The following is a 9,462-nucleotide window of genomic DNA, read 5'->3' on the forward strand; positions in this document are numbered from 1 at the left end:
ATTTCTCACTTGTTCTGACCAAACAGCCTCAGGAAGAGGAAGTAAACAAGACAAAAGGAACAGAGTAAAGGACAATGGAAAGAGATGATTCCTAACAAGAAAACTACAAAGTAGAAACTTATCAGATGTGGATACCAACTCTAATAACCATGACATGCACCTTTGGATTAAGTGGCCTAATCTATCAAGCAAGTCTAATGTTCAACTCTCGTTGTACCTCTGAGTCATGAAACTGGGCTTCCATGCTCCGATTATCCTATCTGATTCACGGTCCTTATTCGACTTGTAGTGGCCGAAGGGTTTTCACCATCAAGCCTCTCTCATTTTGTTCTTTCTCTCAACTTACCGTCGCCTTATGGTGCCTGTGAAAGTTTTCACCGATAAGACTCTCTTATTTTTTCTTTTCTTCTTCTCTTCTCTTTTTTTTTTCTTTTCTGATTCTGCAGATGACAAGGCATTAACCATGATAGAAATATCATATGCTCCTGGCATGTCTGACTCGACACTCTCAAAGATATCTGGGAGGTCTTTTTTGGACTGTAATGTGGCTTTTGGACAGGCTTAGAAAGAAGGGATATCATAAAGGCCCAAAATAACTAAGACAAACAGGGTTAATTTATTTACAACTTTTGGAATCCATTCTAAAAACTTTGCCCCAATTTCTAAAACAAGGGAATTTGATTCTCTTTTTTTCTTTTTCTTTTTGAGATGGAATTTTTAAGAAAGACTGCCCCGCTCTCGATTTCGTGGGATTATGAAATATTTTATTTGGTGCGACCGAACCTTGAGGCTGTCTACGTATCTTGTGGTGACAAGAATCAGGTCGAACGTAGTTCACAAGACTACTTTTTGTTACTATTTGCCTTTTTCTTTTCTTTTTTCTTTTTTCTTTTTTCCTTCTTTTTTTTTCTTTTTCTCTTTTCTTTTTCTCTTTTTTTCTTCTTTTTTTTTCCTTATCTCTATTTTTCTCTCTTTTTTTTTTTGAATTTTCCTTTTGGAATGAACTTTCGAAAATAAACCTATGGGGTCATAAACATTTTTTTTTCGTATGACTCTAACTTGATTCCAAAAGAGGGGAGGTCAAAGAAATCAGTACAGGCTCAAAAGGGTATCGAATGGTATAAGTGTTTGGGTAGCTGAAAGAGGGCCTGCCAAACCCTGAAAATGCTAAGTACAACACATGCAACTTGAAATGAAAAGGAAGAGCACACACTACATTTCTTTTACAGCTTCGGCATTGATATCACTGATATGCCTTCCACTTTTTTAGTGCCTTGTCAGGTCCAAAACTCTCGTTGGGCGATTCCCGCTTCACAATGGATATCCTCCGTCAATTCGGAGCAAACTCTCTTGACTTTATCTTGTAAATTGAGGTGCACTTGAACTCAAAACTGCTCGTTTCAAATTGTTTGGGATGCACTCTTCTTTAATGAATTATTGTCATCCTATTAACTTCCCAAATTATCTGCCCCAGTTTCACACAGTTCGGGCTTCAAATAATCTCAAAATGTCCAAATATGTACTTATTTCCCTCAAGTGTCCATATCATCTTCAAAACTTGTTTCATTGCTTCATGATTAGACTAACTTTTAAGACCAGGCTAAGAATTATGCGTACATGCCATGTCACTTGAGTCATCAGGAAAAGAACTATAAAAGGAAAAGAGAACTAAACAAAATGACTAGAAATAACTGGAAACAGAAAATTGCATTAGACAGACGGTGAAAGGGTTTGAACAACAAAACAAAATACATTGGGTTACGACCCTGGAAAAACCTAAATAACACTAAAAGGGGTACTACGACTAAATGAACAAGGAAAACTAAAAGGATAGAAGGGTCTGAGTCACAAGACAATATCTAGATTACAACCCTGAAATAACCCAGACAACAGAAATGACTACAAAATAAACCACCAAGACTCCTTCCTGGGTAACCAAAAAGGGAGCGTCTTTCTAATTACCAAGCTCGACATCTTAGATACTGAGTTCCACATCAATATTGCCAATACCATTACCAATTTCAATCATATTGACCTCAGCAAATAGCTTTTGGGTCCCTTTTGCCACCTCGTTCTTAAGATCAACTTTTGGAACTGAGACTGATAGCGCTGAAAACTTTGCGACAAGTGGCCCTCCAAGAAGCTCAGAAGCGTTCTTATATTCATTTTCAACACAAATCATGACCACCATATGCGTCTCATTATGAACATGTAATGGAATTTGGTTAGTATCCACTGCATTGAATTTTGCACGGTAATTTCACCTGCATCAATAAACTTTTGGACTGCTCTTTTCAGATGCTAACACTTTTCTATACTATGACCCGGGGCATTAGAGCAATATTCTCACCTTTGAGAAAAATCAAAATTCTTTGGAATGTAGTTTGGCCTTTTTATCTAAATCGGCTTCAACATGTCCAATTGCCTCAACCTTTGGAACAAACTAGCATATGACTCTCGAATATGAGTGCAAGACTTTTCTCTTTGCTGCCTTTTCATTTTGTACTCCGGCCACGGTTGGAATCTCTTACGGGTATGTAGTTAACATGCTTGAGGAGTCGGGTAAGATATTTGTGGAGGTGGTGCAGGCCATTACGAGTCTCGTGGGTGTGGAGCATATGGCAGTGCATTGTGGATAGAGTACTGGGAAGGTGAGGTATGACCTTGGAGATTTTGTGGAGGAAAGAGTACTGGGAAGGATTATATGGAGTATGAGGATATTCATGGGGTCGGTATTGAGGCTGAAAGCGCTTAGCAGGAATGCCCACTAGATCCTGTCATTGTCGGGACTCAGCAACATCTTTTCTATCAATCGGAAAACTGGCCCGATCAACTTGTTCGTTTCATCTGAGCCAAAACTCCCTAAAACTTCCCTCGAGTTTCTTTTCCACCTGAGATAGGGAAGAGTGGTCTGGGATAATGTCTACATTGTACTGATAGTGCCGAACAAAATCTTGAGCCATGTCACCCCATGCATGCCACTTACTGACATCTTGACGAGTAAACCACTCCAAGGCTTCCCAACTCAAACTCTCACTGAAATGTGCCATCAACAATTCATCTTTCCCGCAAACACTTCTCATTTCACTGCAATAACCCCTTAGATGGGCTCCTGGATCTCCACTCACATCATACAAATCAAACTTTGGCATCTTAAACCCAGCAGGCAGTTGGATGTTAGGAAACCAGCACAAGTCTTTGTGAGGCACGCTCACCTGGGTCTCTATCCCTTGCATGTTTCTTAAAGACTGCTCTAGATTTTTACTTTCCTGGATATCTCATCTTGCTCCACTGTCTTAGCAGGCTTTTCAGTTTCACCGGGAGGATCAAATGAGGAGCGGGAGAGCATGGATCCGAGACCTGGAAAGTTGGTTCTGGAGCATAGTGTTGGGCATCGGGGACTTTGAACACAGTATCGCTAGAGGATCGAGGAAAGGTAGCCGGTGGATGAGCTACAAAAACATGAGTGGTCAAAGGAGCGGGATATGAGGTGGTTTTTGCGGGTGGAGTGTGAAAAGGTTGTGGGGAGATATCAGCAGCACTGGGAATCTTAATCTGTGACAGTGGCAAAACAGTGACAAGGCTTTCAGTGTAGTTAGCGGGAACTAATGGTGGAGGATGCCCACTAATCCAGTCTTGGTATATTTCGGCCATCTGTCCTTTCGACCTTAAGACCTCTTCTTTCAACTCAGATTCTGATTCAACAATTCCCTTAGACGGATCAATAACCCCTGTGTCCGAGTCTTTGCTAGCCATGGCTACCTTGCTCTTTGACCTCGTATTGTATGGAAGAGTTACCGGTTTAAGAACCACAAACCAACCACCCTTTTGCTATAATGAAGATAATAAGGAGGAACAAAATGAAGTCATCATGTTAGCGTTAGAGCATTTAACATAAGATAATCTCACATTATGTGCAGTGCACCTAGTCACAGTTATCGGTTCTAAAATGACATCGAGGGTACGAAGGTCATATGGCATCATCCCAATTTCACTTCTTGCCCTGTTTCCTTCTTCATTTTCCTTTCTCGCACCGCTTGGTTTTTCATTTCCTTCCCTCTCTTTTCTTTCTGATTATCGCTCGTTTCTTTCCTCTCATTTCTCAAGTCCCACAACTTCATTCTCTTTTTTCTTTTTTCTTTTTTTTTTTTGTTTTTTTTTGTTTTGATTTGTTTTTTTTTTCGCTTTTTATTTAATGATGATTCGATCGAACCCTATGTAGGTTGCCTACGTATCATGTCCCTCATGAACCAATTCAAGCGTAGTTCTGAAAAAGTAATGGACAAAATAAACTGAGAAACAAAAATCTTTTTGGATTTTTAATTTACAACTCTTTTTTTTCGGTTTTCAAATATAAAACAGGAAATACGATAACGAGAGACTTGACAAACTAACTATACTACGACAAACTCTGACACCAACCAAACGAATCAATACTACTGAATATGACTACAAAGTACAAGACAACAAAAAAACAGACTCAAAAAAAATAAAAAAAATCCTTAAACAACTCCCGAATGCAGCAATCCTGACTGGATGGTCTCGGGGTGTCTGTCATGCTCAAAATCAGGTAAGTAGATCCACACCTGTATGAGAAAACTAAAACCAAATAGAGTTAAAGATTTAGAACACTATTTCAGACAATAACACTCCCTATTGGACACATGCAAGACATGATTGTGATTATTTTTTAAAAAAATTAACCTACGTGGCTTATTAGCGCAAACTCATCAACGGTGACCTCATAGACATGGAAATACCTCACTAAAGCTTATGTGGATTCAAACTACCAAAAATCATGGCCCAAAATTAAATTGCAAAAAAATGACCCCTTTTGCAAGAATGGCCGATGTGGCCAGAAGTGGCTAAAGATGCAAAATCAGAAAAGGACGGACCTTAAAGTAATATGACACCTAGTTGTGGACTCATGATTCTAAGACATTGGTCAATTGAACCACTTTTGCGAAAATAGCCCTATTTTGCAAAACGGCCTACGTGGCCAAAAGTGGCTAGAGATGCAAGATTTGGCTACGACCCCGTGAAGCCAAGAACCTAAGACTTACTAGGAAGACCGGGCCCTATGTGGGTTGCCTACGTATCACGCCCCGAAAGACGAGAATCAGGTATGCATAGTTCGGGAAGATTGGATACGGGCAAGAACTAAAAAACAACTAATTTAGAGAAAATATATTTTTTGTCTTTTTTTTTAAAACGATGAAACATTTATACTCTTTTTGGATTTTCTTTTTCTTTTTCTTTTTTGATTTTTGGAAAATGATGGGAAAGTGCGAAATCTTTTTTTTGGATTTTTCATTTTTTTTGTCTTTTTCTAAAAAATGTGAAAGAAAAACATAACTGGGCCCTACTTGCTTCATTTTTAAACTTCACCCTCTTTTCTTTCTCATTTACCCTCAACCCTCATTGGTCCGCAAAATGACCCCTTTTACCCTTGAAGATTGCAACATGTAGCACATAGGATGCATCGAAATGGTCTTTTATTTTTGAGTACAACTGTCCTAGACGGACCCAACCCCTATGTTGAGTCCCCAAAGTCAAATGCACGTGATGCAAACAAGCGTTCCTACTAGGGATCCGACATGAGGCTATGTTATTCTAGGTTTAAATCCTGGGTGTATTGTTCTTGACCTGGCTTACCCGAGCGGATAACTCGAGCCGAGGGGGGCAACGTACCGGGAACCAAAAGGCCATCCGACTTTCTAACTGATCCGGTCCTCGTTCTAAATTAGGGTATGACACTAACAGAAAAGAAGTCACGCCAGCGTGCACTTCCCAGAAGATTAGAAGAGACGGGTTTCGCACCAGTTTATATACAGTTCAAATAATATCAAAGTGGTAAAAAGCGGCATTTAGCACATTAGGCCCAAACACGTAAAAATCAGACAATAAACAAAGGCAACTATAACAATTATTCTAAGCTCGAATTCTGAACCCTGAACCAGAAGTTCTGGGTTCTTGTCCCCAGCAGAGTCTCCAGAGCTGTCACACCTCCTTTTTCTACCCCCGGAAACGGTATAGTGGAGTTTTTTCCAATTTAAGTGACAATCGAAACGGGATTATTTGTCAAATTCAGAGTCTCCGCTTGGGATAATTTATGGTGTCCGAAGTTACCGATTTAAAATCTTGAATCGAGGAAGTTTGACTCTGTTTTACAGTCCGTGAAACCCAGAAATCCGGGTAAGGAATTCTATTAACCCGGGAGAAGGTGCTAGGCATTACCGAGTTCCGTGGTTTTAGCACGGTCGCTCAACTATTATTATTGGCCTAATTATCTGATTAATTACATATTATAAACCTACGTGCATTTTTAACCTTTGTCCTCTTTTAATTATTTACAGAATTATTCTGAAAATAGTTACGATTGTCGTACACTTTTTTGTTTGGTACATACTGCGAATCGTGTCACGGGAACCGTACCCACGATTTACAACATATTTAATTTATTAAGATTACTAAAAGTTGTGGCCGGGTCACATAAATGTGCACCCGGATTTTGAAAATTACATATCACAACTACGTCACGGGAACCGTACCCGTAGCTATGATGAATATTTACGCACCTAAAAGTCTGCCTACCCACGTGTGGTCGGCCTAGACATGCTACTAGCGGGAATGTCAAATATTAATCTAAACTATTACTCTATTGAACAAATTGGCATGTTAAAGATAACAATCCAAAACTTAAACCTGTTAAAGGTTAAGTTCGTGTATAGCCTAACATGCCAGCCAACGTTCACATTAATGTCATTTTAACCCAAATCACTATTTTGCTTTTAGTCCATTTCCGAATCAACCCGTGAACCATAAATTATCTTAAGCAGCTTATATCTTAAATCCAAAATCATCACTCTAATGTTCTAATTTTACAAAGTCAGACATAGAAAATTAATTCAAAAGCAATGACAAACTCGTTAGAAGTGCAAATTCATTCAACCAAAAGCACTAAATAGAATACCGAAATATCATGCATTATTCAATAAAGAGGTGATGAAATTGACCTCAATGGGTTTCCACCTAAAATGAAGTTTTGAATCTGATTTTTTGAACCACGATTGAAGAACCTTGACTGAAATCACACGGGACCGGAACCGTCGAGCCAAGAACGAAAACCTTGTTGTAAAGCTTGAACGGCAACCTCGAATCTCGCCGGAGAAACTCAGACTAGATCAGAAAGACGAAACCAAACCGACTCTATGACAAGGATTGGTGATTCGGAGTTATTTCGGGTTGTTTCACGTTGTTTTGAGGAAGGTTTGGAGGGGGAATAAAGGCTGTTGGGAGATGGGGTTCTTGGAGTGGAGGTCCAGCGATTTGGTGGTGGTCTACGGCGGATCCGAGTTTGCTGGTTTTCTGGCGGCTCTGAGAAGACGACTGAAGGTGTTGGTTAAGGTGGCTTGGGCGGCTGGACTCGTGGATGGATGCTGATGGGTGTGTTCTGGTTTACTCTAGGTTTAGGGGATGGCGGGTCGTTCTCTGAAGGTGTGGGAATGGAGGAGAAGAAATTCAGGGGTCCTTGGTTTTTGTCTCCAGAAGAAGAAGCGAACTTGGCTTTTTGATGATGGAAAATCTGATGGAACGGCTGAAGGGTTCTCTTTCATGGAAACGGCTGGTCCTTCTTGTTTCTTGCTAGGGTTTTTCTGTTAAGTTTCATGAAGAAGAAGAAGAGAGCTGAAGTTTCATGGGGGGGGGGGGGGTTGTGTGTTCTCTATGGTAAAAAAAACAGCTGATCCCATTTAGGTTTCTTAGGGTTGCTTTTAAGTCTAGGTCTAGGATTTTAGGGGTATTGGGCTTGGGTTATTATGGGCTAGGTTTGAAAATTAGGCCTAAAAATGGGTTGTTTGAGCCCAAATTTTATTCTTTCTCCGTGAACGAGACTAAAAATACGACCTCATTTACTAATTAATCCTACTTAAGTAAAATAACTATTAAAATAAGACTAACCGTTAAAACAAACCTATTTTTTGGTATTTTCAAATATCATACTAAAAGACAAAAATGGAATTAGATTAAAATCATTGCAAAATTAAAATAATATTCCTAAAAATAAAGTGGAACTATTTTTGTATTTTTTTGAATTTTAGGTAAAGTAGATAAATTAAAAGTAACTAGATAAAATATTAATTATCTAAATAAAAGAAAATATTTTGTAATTTTCATTTTTGTGATAAAATAAAGTAAAAGGGTCAAAACTATTTAAAATAGCGATATTAAACCTAAACTAAATATTTACGCTAAAAATGTATAAAATCTTGGGGAGGGTAAAAAATGACATGTCTACACCCATTCCACAGATGTCACATCCGAACGGTGGTTGCTTTTGCACTTGGGCTATATTCAATTGCTTGATGTCCTTAGCCATAGCTACAATCTGGGCATGCATTGCTACATAAGATTCTTTTTTTGTGCACCCCCGCTGCTCTTATTCGATCACCTTGGTCAGTAGCCCATTGTTTTGCATCTTCAAATAGTTCATTCAAGAGTGTGACAATCTCTTCTGGAGTTTTCTTCATCATAGGGCCTGCAATCGCACTAATTAGCAATCTCCTTGATGAAGGATTTAGCCCGTCGCAGAACTCTTGGAGTTGCATCCATTTCTCCATTCCGTTATGAGGGAATGCTTTATTCCCTGTGGGTAAACTCCTTAACCACTACTTTGTGTCATCCTTAAGTGAGAAAAGGAATGCTCTGAGGTAGATGGAATCATGTGATGCTCCATTATAGTGGAATGTGTTCATGATTTCATTGAAGTCCATCAGATGGTTGTTGGGATCTTCATTGGGTTTTCCATTGAATATGCAGTTGTTCTGTATGGTCTGGATGACTCCCTGCTTGAGTTCAAAATTTATAGCATCAATAGGTGAGGGCTTCACACTAGATTGCCGCTGGTTGTAGACCAGTCTGGCGTAATCTCCTAGAGACCTCCCAGGCGTGGGCGCATCATTTTCAAACTCATCTTCGACCATGGTTCGATTACGATTGAATCTTTGACCCTCTTAATTACTTCATCAGCAACTCTAAGTGCTGCTTCAGTTGCTAAAACGCACAGCCTAATGTTGGGCTGCCTCTCTTGAGCTAATTACACTTCCTTTTCGTTGTTCACCATTGTATTTTGAGTCGAAGTCTGACCCAAAAATGATCCACTCGATTCTTTCTCCCTTTTCAACTGCCGCAGGTGCTTGTCTAATTCTAGATTGTATGTCACCAATTCCTTGGAGGAGGATCGAGTCATACACCACTGAACTTAAACTTTCTCCTGCACACACATAAAAGAACGTAAAAAAAAGAAAATGAAATAAAATTGTTCATGAATTAGCACCGAAATTATTATAAACACTATTAATTATCAATCCCCGGCAGTAGCGCCAAAATTTGACGAGCACAAAATCAGTGTATAAAACATAGGCTCGCTAGTCAAAGATAGTATAGTATTTTAATCGTCTACAC

This window comes from Nicotiana attenuata, unplaced genomic scaffold (genome assembly GCF_001879085.1).
Source record: "Nicotiana attenuata strain UT unplaced genomic scaffold, NIATTr2, whole genome shotgun sequence".
Taxonomy (NCBI): Eukaryota; Viridiplantae; Streptophyta; class Magnoliopsida; order Solanales; family Solanaceae; genus Nicotiana; species Nicotiana attenuata.